This window comes from Melanerpes formicivorus, unplaced genomic scaffold, assembly GCF_026170545.1.
Source record: "Melanerpes formicivorus ecotype bairdi unplaced genomic scaffold, bMelFor1.0.p_v2 SCAF_4, whole genome shotgun sequence".
NCBI lineage: Eukaryota > Metazoa > Chordata > Aves > Piciformes > Picidae > Melanerpes > Melanerpes formicivorus.
The window spans coordinates 15,493,844-15,506,538 of NW_027142356.1; the positions used below are offsets into that span (position 1 = coordinate 15,493,844).

Consider the following 12,695-nt stretch of genomic DNA (forward strand, 5'->3'; position numbering starts at 1 on the left):
GTAAAACACCTCCTCAAGGGTTGGGGAAGAAATTGAGGTGGTTTGAAGTTGTACTCTGTAATCTTGAGATTATACCTTTTTAATTTAACTAACTAGTAAACAAAACTAAAAATCCATCCACAACCAACAAATGTGAGAAATGGGTTCTATCTTTTCAGCTTCGTGCTGTAGCAGTTTATAGCATCGTGTCTAAGCCTACAATGCTCATAATCTTGGCTACACTCTTGGCTAGATTCAACAGGAAGCACAGGGAGAATGTATTACTCTGTAGAAAGCTATGAAATTACCTAGTGTTAGGGAAAATCCCATGCTTCCCTTTTCCCCACTCCCTTTTGATTTTAATTCTTCCTTTATTTTTCCTCCTTTTTTTCTCCCTTATTCTTTTTTCTTACTATGTGTTGTCAGTGAATTTAACCCTGTCACTCACTCATTAGTGAGGAGAAGACTGGATGAGGTTTACTCAAATGCGGTTTACCTTGAAGTTTCTGTGCATGCTGCTATTTCTCTTCTTTCAGAGGAAGAGTAGTCTAGTTCCTTACTCTTTCCTGCCTCCTTACTCCTGTTATTCATGACTGCAATGGGACCTGATACCATACTTTCATCTAAATCTTACTTCTAACACTTTACCAACAAGGTACTCCTTTGGTCTCATTCTGGTATTGTGAGGGGAATGCAGGTCCAGGACTGCCTGTGTTATTTGACCAGACCTTGTGAGTAGCTTACTTGGGAAAGCCAGGAGCCTGTGAAAAATTGATTGATGTCATCTGGCAGTCAGCTGGCAGTAGCAATCTATTGTCTGGAAAACCAAAACAACATATGCACAATTACCATCAAACAAGACTTTGCTGTGCTTGTGCCTGTTTGTGTATGTCAAGAGGATGGCTACATGCGGGCGGTTTGAAAAATCCCTGCATAAGGCTGTTCTGCTAAAGGTGGCCTTTTTCTGCCTTATCAGGCAGTTCCAAATTAATTCCTTTTATCTGCTGCTGCATATCAGATTGGTGTCCCTAGGGAACCAAGATGCAACAGTGTTAATTTTCTGAATTTTGAAGTGCCTGAGGTGATTGGTTTCATACCTCTGCCAGGAGAGGCACCTTCTGGCATATACCTTTGTGAATATTGCCAGCAGATTTCTGAGGCATCTCCAAATGTAGTTAGACAAAATTTGCTCTATATTCATTTGCATTTGGATGCTGTTTAAAGGAAATTAACAAAAACTAGTGTAGCCATAAGTTGGTGAAAAGCATATACGACTTTTCATTCATGAACTTGTGAACTTCTAAATTTTAGCAGAAATAGAATAAATGGAGAAACTTAAGCTAAATTCCACAGTAAGATTTTTTTTCTGTTTCTTTTGTACTGAGAAAACAGTGTAAAGACAACCCAAAACAGATGGTCCAGAGAGGCTGTAGAATCTTCATCATTGGAGATATTCTGAGCAACCTGCTTCAACTTTACCTTCTTTGAGCAGAAGCTTGAACTAGAAGACCTCCAGAGATCCATTCCAACATGTTTGATTCTGTTTCTATGATTCGTGGTAAGTTGCTAGTACATGTGTGTGGTGGGTTGAAAACTACCACAATGTGTGTGCTACTTGATCAGCTCAAGTAAGCAGCTAATAGAAATTAGATTATTCATAACAAACCCAGAAAGTTGTTTTATTTCCAAGGGTTCTCAAGCCTGTACTTTATACCTTGCACTGCCTACTGGTATACCGCAATGATGGCAGTAGACATTCTTGACACTGTCAATTTCTAGTCAATCAACTGCATGCTAGTAATAGCAGAAAAATTGTAACTTCCTACCATGAATGATGTTAAATTCCATCTTAGAACTAAAGCATGAATCTCTCACAATATTTTTTGGGGGAAACTCAGCTACTGACATTGGTCAGTTTAGGGTGACCTGTCCTGTCTGCTTCTCCCAGCAAGAACAGCCTCTTGCTTACTGGACCCCAAAGTATTCAATAGGATTTAGCAGTTTTGCCTTGGTCTCCATAGGAACAAATATAAACATGAACCTTTCTGCATACCTATCCTTGGTGGTAACTGTAAGCATCTTTAACACTTCTAGAAGCTAATTATTCTATCAACTTCAGAAGGTGGAGTTACTTAGAAGAGACCTGGCCAAAAAAAAAAAAAAAGGTCAAATCACTGAACAGAATTGTTTCTGTTCTAGCTCAAACATGGACCCCCAAAATTTTGTTGCAATTTATATTTGCAGAAAGGGAAGTGAATTAGAATGGATACTTGCTCAGAATTTTTGAGGATTTGAAATGGAAAACAAAAAAGTGCAGGTACCAGAGAAAATAACAACCATCAATCCCAAACAACAGAAGAACAAAACAGAATAAGAACTTTCTGGAGATTGTGCAAAAGGTTTTAATCTGGACCTTTGTAAATTACTCTCTTAGGTTTAGTTTCTGTCTCCCTAATATGGAAAATTTAAACTCATCTATCATGTTTTGAAAGCTTCAAGTCTTTCAGCTGTCACTCTTACAATGTAGTGTAGCCACTTTGACAGGAGATGGCTTGTATGAAAATTTAATCAGTTAATCTTCCATTGACAGAAATGTGGAACTGCTAGAAGGATTGTTTGTGAGTTAAAAAGACCAGGCACCACAGTCACAGGCAGTTGTCTTATACAAACTCTTCATCAAAGCTAGCTTTTCTGTTCATGCAAGAATGATTTCCAAGAAACTCAGTAGAAATTTTCGTCATGTTAATCATTGAACTATCAGTGATTTTCCGCCCAGAGTAGCCACAAGATGTCATTGTGGGCCTACCAAGATCACCACTGTTCAGGCAGTAAAAATATAAATAAATAACTTAAATTAGAAACCACAGCTTATTTTCTATTTCATCAGTTAATCTGAGATAAAAATACGAAGAACTATTTTATATTATATTTAAATATTTTTAACACTTTCCCTAGTTTTTACCTGGTCACTTTGGAATACAGAAAATTTAAATACACAGGTTCTTTATATCAGCACTTCAACACTGCCAGTCTTTTGGAAGACATTCACTGCTAGTTATTTTAGATGAGAAGAAACATACGTGTTTTACTTGAAAAAAAAAAAGAATAAGAAAATGGAATAAATGTTATGAATGCCTAGGAGTTTTTAAATACTGTTTTCATGCAGTCTTGAATTTACTTCTTCTGGAATGACTGTCACAAGTAGAAAATTAGGATATGTTTTATATTGTACACAGTTCTTGAAAGCAGAGATTTACATTCCTTGTGAGTTCCTCATGAAGCTCAGAATATAATAAAAACATGTTTTTTTTATGACTGGTTTATGATATTCTCCCAGAAAACAAACTATAATGAAAATTACTTTTGCCACAATAAAATTTTCAGACCTCATTGCTTTTAGTGTAGTTCCTAAGATCATTAATCATGAGTCAAAAGACTGGCAGTGAAGCTTAGATTCTTTGATGGATACTGAATAGCTCATTATATGATTTAGATGTTACAATATATGAATTTAACATTTAGATGTCTTGTCAGTTAGAAAATTCCCAAGGACCTCATACAGTGTTTGGGAATATGAGGTATGAAGGTGTGAGAAACGAACTCACTGCTGAAAATTTATAACCAGTTTATTATAAAATAAAGGCAACACAGTGCTGGGCTCATAGCGAGTTTGCTAGAGGCGCACCCCAACAACATGAGGTGAACTTATATAGATGGCAAACATACATATTAATATATTAAAATGTACATATTCGTATATTCCCCAACTCGCTCCCACCCCTCTCCATCAGGACAGACAAAACCTGCACTTTTGACCTGGCCAGTCTTTTGACCTGTTGGCACCTCCCCTTTCTCTCCCAATACCCCACACAATACAGACCATCAGCCCAACGATCCAGGCCAAAGATCGAGCCCCACGGTCCCCAGTAATTCCCCTTGCGAAAGCCAAATATTATAACCAGTTTCTCACGAAGGGATTCAGGGATTCTCACTAAATGATGAATCACTGAAGGGATGCAGGGATTCTCACAAAATTATGAATCACTGAAATGCATGAAATGTCAATAAGAAAGTCTGACTTAATCCTGTATGTTGCAGAGAATGAAGTGCCCAATCCCATGACTCATAAAAGTATCTTCATTCTCATTAAACTCACACAAACCCACAGTGTGGGTTAGTATTCTCCAAGGTATTATAAAGATGTTTGCTATTAAAAAGTACAAAGTAGTTAATGCTGGGGGGGTGGGGCAGAAATACATCTGAGTCGGTATATTTATTTAGAAAAGGAACCAGCAATGATCGGTGCCCAAAATTCACAGCTGGGGTCAAGAGAGGAAACAGCAGCTCTTTGACAAGGTTGCAGCATTGCTCTTCTGAGAATTTTGATTCTTTAAGAAATTACCTATCAGAATTTTCCACTCAAAAATTAAAATACAACCTTTTCCACTGAAAAAAATAAATGCAGTGTTAGATTGTCTTTTTGTTCTGGTATCACAGACATTTTTGATCTAATTACTCTTCATGACCTGGGTGTTTTTCCTAATTTAGCCTAAGCTCTGTTAATTAATGACTGGGGCTTCCATTATGTCTTACAGATATTTGCAATAATTGAATAATCCTTAGATTCTGTGATCCGATTCCCAGTACAATAATTAAGAAAAAAATCAGAGGATCCTTATTATATTATTAAACATAAGCCTTTATTTTTTTCCCCATTAAGCAATTACACTTTTATTCAGCTTGCCTCAAATATTTTATGAACTTTAAACAGAATTATGTGGCCATGTGAAAAAAGAAATATTATCATAGTATCATCATAGTATCATTCAGGGTTGGAAGGGACCACAAGGATCATCTAATTCCAACCCCCCTGCCATGGGCAGGGACACCCCACACTAGATCAGGCTGGACAGAGCCTCATCCAGCCTGCTCTTAAACACCTCCAGGGACAGGGCCTTGACCACCTCCCTGGACAACACATTCCAGGGTTTCACCACTCTCATGGTGAAGAACCTCCTCCTCACATCTAGCCTGAATCTCCCCACCTCCAGCTTCATTCCATTCCCGCTAGTCCTATCACTACCTGAGATCCTGAGAAGTCCTTCCCCAGCCTTCCTGTAGGCCCCCTTCAGATACTGGAAGGCGACAATTAGGTCACCTCAGAGCCTTCTCCTCTGCAGACTGAACAGCCCCAACTCCTTCAGTCTGTCCTCATAGGAGAGGTGCTCCAGCCCTCTGATCATCCTTGTGGCCCTTCTCTGGACACGTTCCAGCACCTCCACATCCCTCTTGTAATAGGGGCTCCAGAACTGGACACAGTACTCCAGGTGGGGTCTCACCAGGGCTGAGTAGAGGGGGAGGATCAGCTCCCTCGACCTGCTAGCCACACTTCTCCTGATGCAGCCCAGGATCTGTGAAAGGAAAAACACAAATGATGTTTTTCTTATTTGCACTAACATTATTCTCTTGGCATTGATAGGATTAAGATATGGTTATTGTTCCTTCCTGGACGTAGAAATGATACACAGAGAGTAACAATGGATTTTATTATTATTATAAGCAATACCTATCTCTGCTTTCAATATAAAAGTTGGTTTATACATTTTGGACAAATATTTTGTAACAGCTAAAGATTCTGAATTATGGCACTTCTGACTTTTCTTGCGAGAAGAAAAAAGGAAGGATGTAGATGAAAGGTATAGCCATAGAGTTAGACTGGAAAATGCATTTATATTTTTATTGTGATATGTGGAACAGAAAGTAGCTATTGGATATTTTTATTAATTCTTACCTAGACATCTTTTTGTCTCCAGAGGAAACCAATAATTTAGTTCTTTTGTTCTTTTATTTTATTATTATGTCTATTTCTAAATTTGTCAGCAAGTTTGTACTTCAGTGGAGCACAGCTGGGGTCTCTAGCCAAATCCTTGTTAAGTTTTGGGCTAGATGATAAGAATTTGTAAACCTATGAAGGCTCAGAATGTAATAGATATAAGAATAATGAAGTCAGTATCAGAAACTGTTCAGTAAAGATATCTGAGGAAACTGTAGGGGGAGGAATGTTCAAATAACAGCTTCAAAGGGTCTGGTGCTGTGGCAGGAACTCCTGTGGCTAAGATGATGAGACATGGGATAGTGGCAGACACTGATGTTGTTTGTGCCAGTTGTGAAGTTTAAAGCAACAGTGTTGAGAAAATTGTTGTGATGAAAAACTGTCTCACTATAATCCTCTCCACTAGCAAAAACATGCTGTGAATGAAAAAGGCAGCTAGTGTTTTTTGAACTATATTTCAATGCGAAGACAATATGTATAAAACTAGTGATTGTTTACTAATAATTCATATAAAGGAATGGGGAAAGGGAATTGCCAGGCAAGGTCTTCATGAAATGATAAATATAACCAGCAAACAGAAAGCTAGAGGGTAGAAAAATCATTACCTGACATGGCATGACCAAGCTTGTGATTATACACAAAACATTGATTCATTGCAAGTGTTTAATAACCTTCTCGTGGTAATAAGATATTTTCTGTTCCTTGATAGACATTTCCATAACACATATTTGCACTGACTGCCTGGATCAGTTATCCTCCTTACACTTCTTGTTGCAGACCAGGGAGTTTGGAAGCTCTGTCTGCTAGACTTCTGGCTTCTCATGTCTGATGGATATATAAGGAACTAGGAGGCCAGGGATACTCAAGGTCAATTTTACTTGAAAAAATTTTAAATGGGTCTCAGTTATATAAAATTATATTCCTGATGGTAAGGAGTAGTCCAGTTTTTCTGCTACAAAATTGGACACTTTTCCCTCTCCCCTTCCCACCAAGTTCCTACAAAATGGAAATTCTGGTATTCTGCCAGCTCTAATCACAAACTGCTGCATGAGCAAGGAAGGCCAGTTTGGGTATGTTATAGTGCAGTGAACTTGCAAAACAATTTAAATCTCTGTCAATGAATTGCTCACAGAATTTGAGGGAATGATTTTTTAAAAATGTTTCTGTTCATCCTTTTTCTGATTTGATTCGATATGATCTGACACAAAAGCCTGTATAGGGTTGGGAGTATATGGGACCTACATGTGGAATCAAAGTATTAAGTATTGTACTATCATGGGTACTGCTGATAGTGAAATCATCATGTTTTGGTTTTCTTTGTAATTATTTAAGTTAATTACATGCATCTGAAATTAATTTCAACCTAGTACGTTTCCTCTTCTTTCTTTTATACAGAAAGAGTGCCTGCCTGCCTTTCTTTTTTTCTCTCTTTGTTTATTTCTTCTTCTTTCTTTCTTTCTTTCTTTCTCTCTCTCTTTCTCTCTTCCTTTCTCCCTTCCTTTCTCCCTTCCTTTCTCCCTTCCTTTCTCCCTTCCTTTCTCCCTTCCTTCCTTCCTTGCTTCCTTCCTTGCTTCCTTCCTTGCTTCAATCCTTCCTTCCTCTCTTCTTCCCTTCCTCCCTCCATCCCTCCCTCCCTCTCCTTCCCTTCCTTCCTGCCTCCCTTCTTCCCTTCCTTCCTTCCTGTATGAGCTAATAACTTTATCCAAGAAAAATATCTATAGTGATATAATTTTTTATATATATGCATATGTGTTACATAGCAAAATAATGAAATTGTTATTGTCTGTGTTTTAGCTTGTGTGGTACTTGTTCTCCCTTCTCCTTCAACTGTTTTCAGCTACGAGGTCAGAGCAGTATAAAGACAATTTTTTTTCTGTATGATAAAATTTGAGTCACATAATTGAGTTCAAGCTCAACCAGGATTTTTCACCTTGAAGCCACTTAATAAAGATCAGTCAGTTTCTGTACTAGTTCCTTAGCTTGCTTTGTTACTTTTGTTTTCCCTCCTGTATTAAACTGATCAGTCAGCTTTTCTCATATAAATGTCCTTTTGTAATAAGAATGATAACTGGCTCAACCCAAAATTTTCAGCCTGGTAGACTTTTTAAAAAATATGCAAGCAATGCCAGGTGTGCTCTGTGGAAAAATCTTTCCAAAAGAAACCCCATTTCTTACAAAAGAAACCTTGTCACTGTTCTTTGTAGTTTCTATCAAAGTCAAAGCATCTTCCTGAACACTCTCCTCTGGGAGAGAACTTCAGGGATTGTCTCCTCTATGAGTCATTTTTGTAAACTTAACCTGCACTGTTCATATAGCATTCATATTTACATAAAAAGCATAGACACCTTGTGTTAAATCTCATTGTGTGAAGTAGAAACATCATATTTATAAGAACTGTGGAAAATATGTGTATGGAATTAATATTGTAGAATTTAAGAGAGGTTTTAATATAAGTGGCAGGAAGAATGCACAGTACTCCAGCGGCAATGAAGGTGGAAAAGATAATTTGAAAGGTGGAAATAGTGCAAATTAGCAAAGTTAGGACTGTAGCACCAAGAATCCCTGCCTAATTCTTTCCTAATGCTCTACACTTAAAAAGATCTGAAGTAAAAATAGTCAGAAAAAAACACAGTCACAGAAAACATGAGAAGAAATTGTCACGGGTTGAGTTGACTCTGGTGCTGATATTGAATACTATGCCTCTGTCACGCCAGCTTCAAAATGAAAGCGCCGGCTGGAGCAAAGCATCATGTGGCTTGGAGCTCAGATTGTAACCTGAGAGGCTTCCTGGTCCCGTTGCTGCTTCCAGTTTCTGCCTTTTGGGGTGTGGTTGCATTCTGCTGGGCTTGGCTGTGGGACCCGGAGGGGAGACTGCTGTCCTCTGCTGCTGCTTCTGCATTTTGCTGCCCTTCTCTGCAAATAGGCCAATGTAATTGTGCATTATCTTAAGTCATTTATAGTAAACCCTTTTTATCCAACTCTTTATCTCAATGCAGAGGGGTTTCTTTTGTTTGTTACTTTCTCTCGCTTCTTTGTTGGGGGTAAGCAGGCTGTGTTGTACCAGCACAAACAAAACCAGTAACTAAGCTGATAGGAGGTAACTGACAGGAGGTAAAAATCACTAACTCAAAAAGCCTATCTTGTTTTCTTAAAAACAAAATCCATAGTCTCTGGATTTCCCTAGTGTGATGACAATTTTGCTAGTGTATCAATATGTACATAGCAAATGACGTCCTGAGTGTTCTTAGTTATGTACTAAGCAGAAATGACAAGCAAAAGCACTGAGTGAAGGGGGGGAAAATAAAGCAGAAAGCATAGAAGGTCAGTAGCCCAGTCATGACTGAGATGAAGTTCTGTGTTTCTATGAGGAGGCCATTCTGTTGAGTGGCACAGTTTGTATTGTCTTATATTAGCTTGTTTAGAAGAAACATGTAAAGGATAGAGAGAGAAAATCAGAGACTCAAGAAACTAGTTGAATTATTGGCTCACTACCTATACTCTTTTTCAATACAACTTGTCAAAGGGGCATCACCTGATGCATATGAAAGAAGGATTGGTCATTTTCCCTGATAAAATATAATACATCAGCTGGTGGAATACTGAAGAAAGCAGTAGTAAATAGCAAAGTAATAGTTTTCATGAGAGAGAGAGAGCTATTAAGGTGCATATAAAGCAGACGTGTGGGGGAAAAAATGAGAAGGCAAACAGGTGAAGAGTATCAATAAAATATTCTATACAGTGTTCCACTGCATATGATTATGTATATGTATAAACAAACAAAGAAACAAAGCTATCATGCAGAGAATGAACTACAAGCATTTGATAAATAAAAGTGAGGGTGTTTTAGTCAGCACTAAGATAGTAAAGAATATTTCCTCCAGTATTGCAATATTTGAATTAGCCAGAGATATTACATTATACATGGAGATTAGACCAGAACTGAATTCAGCAGAAATGGAGAAAGAAGTCATAGAATTTTAAGTAGTTTTGTGATACTACAGCCTATGTGGCTGCTGTGAAGATTTGCTCTCCCTAATGAATAATGGATAGAGTATGATTTCTTTCAAGGGAGTAATAGGCTAATGAAAACTTTTAAGGGAGTTACAATTTACCTGTCTGAACGAAGAAGAGAAAAAAAATGTTTGATATGTTATTGTGGAACAAAACAGTATCAACCCTAGCAAAAGTAAAAAGCAGATTATTAGTTTCCACTTATTTTAACACATTTCCTTTCTGAAGATGCTGCATTAAAAATACGACACTTCCTATGACAAAATTAAAGCAGTTTGCACCTCACTAGGTCAATGTCTTTTTTCTTTCTATATTAAAGTAAAAAGATGAATGACAAGATGTCATAATAGGCTACTAAAAGTTATTTTCAGTATGTCACCCACCATTAATACAAGAGGACAGTATATTTATTTTGTGCATTTTATTTCTGTGTATTCTTTTTCTTCATTAACTTTCAAGTCAGGGGAGACTTCTTGAGTCTATCTACTGTTGCATTTGACACCTGCAATTTTGTCTACAATTCATGAATAGCATATGTTCCTGGCAAACCAACAGTGCCAGGAAAATAGAATTAAGAAGAATCAATATGTTTTGTTTCAATATGTTTGAGTTTAATGTGAGTTTTAGTCATTTGTAAAGAGCTGAAGGCTCTTCAGTGACTTCGTGGCATATTTGTGCCATATAGCAGTACAGAAGGGAAGGCAATCAATAATAACAATCATTCTGTAAAGATTTCTGAAAATAGCATAATTACTGAATGGTCTAGAAAAGAGACTCCTGGTGTGGGATCAGCACAAATACTGATGCTGAGTGAATTAGCAGAACTTTATGTCTTGTTTTGATTTTGTTGCTTATGTGAGAAGAAGCAAACATGCAGTGCCTTGGAATGATATCAGAAATCTAAGCAAAATAAGTGATAAACCAAAACCATTGTATAAACAAAAGCCATATTTTATGTCCTTTTTCTTGTTGTGAGTGATCAGATTCTCTTAGCAGTTGGATAAAGGTCCAGCACAAATAAATCCACTGATATTGTTGGGGATGAGCTTAGAGTCAGATCTGTAATACTTGAATGAAGAGACAGGAAAAAAAAAATGCTGATTATTTCATTGTGAAGCACTCTTTCATCTCCAAAGGTTTAAAAAGTAATCATTGCTTTGTAACTCAGTCCCTGCACTCCAGGTCTGCACATTTTATAAAGGTATTAATTTGATGCTATTTGGTAATTGCTTGATTTGTCAACACACAGAATATTCTGCCCACAGTAATGGCTGTGCTAAAATGCCTATGAAGTCCAGTTCTTACACAACTTCAAGTGCTTGTCAGCCTTGAAGCTGTATAATATATGGGGTTATGATATTATTGCAGAATCTTGGATTCAGGCAAGTAGATCTGTTGCTTACTTTACAAAGATGCATTTCCTTGATCATCATTTCTATGTGAAATGTAGTTTAATTGTGCAAAAGTCAGCCTTACCATCTTTCCTTAATTGCATTTAATTAAGTACAATTTAAGTACAGAAAAACAATAGCAAATGTTGGAATGCATTTTTCAAATGATCATTTAAAAAACCCACGATTTTTAATTCAACATAATTATTCAGTTCAATATGAAAAAAAAAGGACAAAAACCAGCAAACAGTAGCCACGTGTATTAACAGATAGCAAAGACATATTTTATTAATTGTAGGATTCTATTGCCATGACATTAAAGGACTCTTCCAGCATGTATCTATAGTCTTCAGTAACAGCTTCAGGCAGAATCTGCTCTTCCAATTGCAGAGGTATTCAAATAAGTTTGCTAGTTTTTAATTTGAAAACTACCCTTTTGCTCCTTATTAAAAAAAAAAAAAACCAAACAACTATTCTGTAACTGATTTTCTTAACCTAGTATATGAAGTATAGTTTCTTAATCTGTTGCACAAAGTACTGAGTACTGAAAATGATGATCAAAGGAAAAGCAGGACTTAGAAGTTATAATCATTTGTCTTCATCTCTACACTTCAATGCGGTGGAGGAAGGGACAGGAGACAAAGTAAAATGAAATACTCAAGCACCAGTTTCTATGTATGCTGGAAGTGGTTGGAAGTGGTTCACATTGCTCCAGAAATATTCAGGGCTTTCAGAAATGGTTACCTTAATTCAGTTTTACCTGTCTTTTATCAAGAAAGAGCAAATTAATTTCTCTTCAGTAGGAGCTCTTGAAGCTGTAGTTATCATTTAGAAAATGCTAAAACAGTCATTTGGCATTTACATTTCTTTGTGTGTGCAGTATAGAGATACCATATTTACTCCATTTGTGTATATATAGGGATTAAAATGAAATATTTATTTTCCTGTACTTACTGGAAAATAGCCAAAGGAAGAACATTTCAACTAGCATTTGGAGACATACATAGTCTTCTTTATAGCTGAATAACCTGTTAATTTTATCTGCTTATAGAGCAGGAATATGTCTGAAGTTAAGTCACAGCACTTTGTAATACATTGGCTTCCTATATTTTCTCCTTGCATGATGAAATTGATTAAGTGTTCTTTTCATGAATAACATTTAAACTACAGTTCCTTAAAGAAAATTATGTGCCATAAAAAACTAAGTGGTTGTCTAGTAAGTGATTAATTAATCAACAGAAGACATAGGAAAATTTCATGAGTAGCTTAAAGTTAGTTGAACATATGTAATTTTGCTATTATATTACTATAAATCGTATAATAAACTTTCTATAACAACATCAAAACTATTATAACAACATCAAAACTATTATGATTACGTAAGTGATTTGTATGGACTATGTATGAAATAATGACTTAGAGGTTGTTCTGAAGGGTTAAACCCCCAAACATGTCCTAGGCCAGGCAATGGGCTAAGCACC

General features: G+C 36.7%; 1 long non-coding RNA gene across 1 annotated transcript in view; it reads left to right on the plus strand.

Moving 5' to 3' along the window:
- Nucleotides 1–1,478: 1,478 nt before the first annotated feature.
- The window catches only part of LOC137461317 (uncharacterized), an 85,598-nt gene continuing 74,381 nt past the window's right edge, over nt 1,479–12,695 (plus strand). The window contains exon 1 of the long non-coding RNA XR_010993326.1: nt 1,479–1,537. This is a non-coding gene — a long non-coding RNA (uncharacterized lncRNA). The remainder of the gene's footprint in view (nt 1,538–12,695) is intronic.